The sequence below is a fragment of the Polistes canadensis genome, unplaced genomic scaffold, assembly GCF_001313835.1.
Source record: "Polistes canadensis isolate GaletaPanama2010 unplaced genomic scaffold, ASM131383v1 scaffold_571, whole genome shotgun sequence".
Taxonomy (NCBI): Eukaryota; Metazoa; Arthropoda; class Insecta; order Hymenoptera; family Vespidae; genus Polistes; species Polistes canadensis.
This window is the reverse complement of record NW_014570118.1, coordinates 30,711-35,951: the sequence shown is the minus strand read 5'-3', so window position 1 is coordinate 35,951 and position 5,241 is coordinate 30,711. Positions and strand designations below refer to the sequence as shown.

Sequence of the window (5,241 nt, the reverse complement as noted above, 5' to 3'; positions counted from 1 at the left end):
CACGTAAAGTAACCAAAAAAAGTTGTAATAAAATGATTTTTATCCCTTTTTTTGGACTGCCTTTGTTGAAATATAAATGTTATTTGCTAGATTTTGTGGGACCTAACTCTTTTTATTTGTTAGTATACGCTTTAAAACTTAAAAAAAGGGTTTTTTTTAAATATATAGAAAATAATTATGACATAACTACCGTGAAGCAGATGAAAACCAGGCTCTTCGAATTGCTAAAATTGGCAGCATTCAAAAACAGACGGTTATTCCTACTTAATTTTAAACATAAACAAGTTTGTCCGAAGCACATACTGAACAATCTAAAATGATTATATGCTCTTCAAATTGAAGCTCCACTGTTTCAAAAAGAAACGGATAATTTGTATAAATTCTTCCAAAAAAAGATAATTAATTTAGAAGTAAAGATTACAGCCTGAAAAATTAGGATATTTGAGAAATATATAGAAAACACAATTAACATTTTGATAAAAAAATTAACATCAAATGACTACAGGAATTGCACAACATGGTTCAACAATAAATATGAAGAGAAATTTAAAACTATAAAAAGCAATACCATAAAAAAATTAAACACTTTAATAAGAGAAAAATATCACAACAATAATAATAACAATAAACAGAACACTTTTATATTTAATTTTACGGATATAGAGCCTCCATATGAAGTGGAAGAAATTCTAAACCTAGAACCAGGTTTTGGGATCCCAATAAAACCTAAAGAAGAACAAGTAAACACGCTAATTAAAGACCTAGAATATAGCATAAAAAATTTAACTATTAAAAATAGAGATGAAAAAACCATTAAGGATGCGAAAAATAATGTTAGAACAAAAGCGGTGAACATAATGACGAATTATTTTAAGAAAACAGCCTAAATATACATAATACCATAATAAATAGTAATTTCATAAAAACGAAACGGTTCCTAAAACAGAACCCAGACATAATAGTCACAAGATCAGACAAAGGAAACAACACAGTTATTATGAAAAAARATGAATATTTAAWAGRAATKRARAAACTACTGGAAGATACTAATACATACAGTTTACTAAATAATGATCCCACAAATAAATTAGAAAAAAATGGCTAATAATTTAATAACAAAATTACAAAACGAGTCGATAATCTCAGAAAGAATGGGAAAAAACTTAAGATCTTATAATTCAGTAACACCTAAACTGTATGGATTAAGAAAAACACATAAAAAAGAATGTACTATGAGACCAGTTGTAAGTTCCATAGGTTCACCGTGTTACAAATTAGCTAAATTTATACATCTATTATTAACTAGAACTATTTCCAACAAATTTGTTTTTTCCATCAAAAACTCGTTCGAGTTCGCTGAGTTCATAAGGGGAACGAAGTTACCGGAAGGATACATACTGGTATCACTAGATGTGAAATTCCTTTTTCACTAACATTACGAAAAAACTAGTAATAAAAACAATTGAAGAAAATTGGGATGAATTTTCCAAATGTATAAACGTTCAAAAAAGACCTTATTAAAACTAATAAAATTTTGTTTTGAATCAAGCTATTTTCGGTTAAACGGAGTGTTTTACCAGCAACTTGATGGATCTAGCATGGGTAATCCAGCGAGCCTAATACCAACAAACATAGTAATGAATTACATCCTAAAAAAGGTTGAAGGCATGTTACCCTATCAAGTTCCTTTCTTAAAGATCTATGTGGATGACATTGTCACAGCAATACCGAAAGATGGAATTAAACTAACAATTAAGACCTTCAATAGTGTAAATAAAAAGATCCAATTTACAATTAAGGTTGAGAATAATAAAACACTTCTATTCTTAGACTTGAGTATAATAAGAAATGAAGATGGTTCTATTTTAACCGACTGGTAAGTTAAACCTACAAGCTCAGGTAGGTGTTTTAATTATAAGTCGAATCATTCAATAAGCCAAAAAATTTGAGTCGTGAAAGGTTTACTTTTTCGAGCATTAACATTAAGTAGCAAAGAATTTCATAATAACAACAGGAAAAAAATAGAAATAATTTTAAAAAACAACAATTATCCAAAAAGTCTTATTCACACGATTTTTAATAAGTTTAGATTAGTCAAAGAACAGGAAAAAGAACCAAACAACTAAAAAATTATCAGATTCCCATTTATCAAGCCTTTGTCTAATAGAATAAATAAATGTTTTAAAAATATTAATGTCAAGTTTGTATTTTATAACTTACTAAAAATAAAATTTACATATACGAAACTAAAAGACGAAGATGATAAATTAGAGCAATCAAACTTAGTATATAAAATACCATGTGAATGTGAAAAATGTTATGCAGGACAAACAAACAAAAAATTAAAAAAACGATTAGACCAACATAGGAACGACAGCAAACCGAGGAATGCAAAAAAAACAAATACCACTGCGTTGGCAGAACATCAATTTAAAACAGGACATATTTTTAGATTCGACGAAAAAAAAATTTTAGATAAAGAAGATAACTGGTACAAAAGAAATATCAGTGAAATGTACTATATAACGAACAATAATACAGGTAATTTTAGAACCGATACTAATAATCTAAACAGCACATATAACGAAATTTTAAAATTTTATTACCAAGACACGTAACAGAGGTTACAATAATAACAAAGACATCTAGATTAGGAAACACCAGCTTAGAGGTAACCAGTAGTGTTCGAAAAGTAATGGTAGGATATCGTTTTTAAAAATTGACTCTATATATAAGATAGTGAAAACTTATGACTGTAATAAAAAATGATGTGATGAACATAACTATCAAGGTAATATAACGCTATTATTTGTAAGTTTTTTTTTTTGGTATTTGTATAAGAAATAATATGTCATAATAAAAAAATAAAAAAAAAATTTCAGTTGCTAAGAAAGTCTCAAATAGAGAAGAAACGTTCAACAGATAAATGTAGTGTTCATCTAAATTAAACTTGTCAAAAAAAAACTTTCCTAAGAAAAAAACTTAAAAATCATATTTAAAGAAAACGTTTTATAGCTTTTGTTATATAGCATTTCTTTAGATATCAGATAGTTTTCTACTATTATTTAATCTAGAGAGCAGCGAAAATTTTTCTTAAATATGTTGAAAAATTTTTAGCGACGGTAAAATGTGCTATTTGAAACATGACAGAATGGATGACAGGTTGACTACAATCAAGTTTCGTCGAAAGAGAAATAAATTCTACACGTAATGTAAATAAAAAATGGCGTATTAAAATGATTGTTTTCCTTTTTTTTGACTGTAGTAGTTGTTGATACGACTGATGCCATAATCGGTACTCTAGTGGATAGTAGTGAATCGAAAAATGCCCTAACGGGTGATATCGAGATTCTTTATTAATGGGAAGGAGGATAGGAAAATAAAAACACAATAACAAATTTATTTAAGCCCAGTCAGTACTAAAAAGTTCGCTTTATTTGGCTCGTCAGAGAAAAGCCTTTCGGCATAAAAACCCTGGTTAAAACGTTGAAGAAGAATCCACAAATCAGGATATTTCTGGCCAAGTACACGACCGCCTTTGTTCCTTGTCGCTGGCCGAACTTAGATGATGTGGTATTGCGCAATACAAATAATTCTTTTCGAAGTAGTTCTCGCAAGTCTCAGCTAGATGAATCTTGAGCGATGAATCACGCGTTATGAATCCAGAGTGCTCAAATGATGAGTGCTAACAGGCACGAGAACGCGCTGGGTTTTATACCAAAAAGCGATGCAATGCTGCGCCAATCACCGAAAAGCCCGAGCATAACGCGGCTGTCGATACATACGATTGGCATAATAAATGTGGTGGGAGAACTAAGGCTAGAAGAAAGAAGGAGCCCTTACAAGCATCTTAGCGCTACCGTGGCTACCACCAAAAACAAAGACACTGCTTTGTCGAGCGTGTCTCACGTCYCGGCAGGGCCGTACATGCCCCGGCGCTTCGCCCTACTCACTCGTTGCGTATAATACGCAACATACCCTCCCGCCCTTTAACGAGCTAGATAGTACTTAAAAGATTTTCTTGCCACTTCCAATAGACCGCCAAAATGAGGTAGTGGGGAGAGATAAAGTGCCACTTGAATCTTTCATTAACTAAGCTTCGCGATCACGCGAGCCTCTAGTTCGTTCGCAGAATAAACAAAATTAGTCGTGCTGTCGAAATATATGTCCGAATATTTAGCATAGCGTTCCACAATCCACGCAAAGCGTTTTTAGCCGCTTTAACAATTCATAGTAGTATTAATGCGCTAAAAAGTTTTTCGCGCCGTAAAAATCCGGCACTTCAAATACTTTTCCGTTACACGTTATGCTACACGCGAATCTTATTCTCCTCGAGCGTGTGGAGATTTTGGCGAAACTCTTGCCATATTTTAYATATATCGGGCTGAGAYCTTTTCTCCCACGTTGATTTTAATTGCCATAGCAACGGCTCGCTTTACCGTATAGCCTATTTTATCTTCGGCCACGTTTCCAATTACACCTAATGTTTCTACCGTGCCTGACGAATCTAAATTTACGATATTATTATCTGTGGTATCTAAGTCTTTTAGAATCTCGGCGTAATTTAACACCCAGTGCCGAAAATGCATGCCTACCTCTGCGGTTATCCTTATTAATTCGTCGCGGACTCGCTTTGCTTCCCTAACCGTACGCGCTCCGGCTAACAAGTCGTCTACATAGAAATCCTCTTTAAGAACGATGGCAACTCTCGGGAATCGGTGAAATTAGTCGCTCGCGAGTTGATGTAAGTTACGCGTTGCTAAGAACGACGCGGAGGCGGTTCCATAAGTCACTGTATTTAATCTATATGCTTACACGGGCTTACTTTCCTGTCGACGCCCGAGTATAGTTTGGTATTTGCGATCGCGCGGGTCCATTATTATCTGCCAATATATCTTCGCGATGTCCGCGGTAATAGCGATAGCGCGTGGTCTAAATCTTACTAACAATGTAAACAGATCCTCCTGCATAGTCAGACCAACCATTAATACTTTATTCAAAGATTTCTTGTTGCTGGTTTTTTGCCGATGCGTCGAACACTACTCGTAATTTGGTCGTAAGTCTATGCTTTAATACAGCATGATGCGGTAAATAGAATGTATCTTCGTGGGGTCCCCCTTCTACTCTTGTCATGTGACCTAGTTCTTCATATTCGGATAAGAATTTAATTTATTCATTTCTAATTTTCGGCTCGCCCGACAATAACCGCTTTAACGCGTGTAATCTTCGCCACGCGTGAAA

At 33.3% G+C, this 5,241-nt stretch overlaps 1 pseudogene; it reads right to left on the bottom strand.

Annotated features, from left to right (window-relative positions):
- The window catches only part of LOC106792717, an 8,630-nt pseudogene extending 3,497 nt beyond the window's left edge, over nt 1-5,133 (bottom strand).
- Between the last annotated feature and the right edge of the window lie 108 nt (nt 5,134-5,241).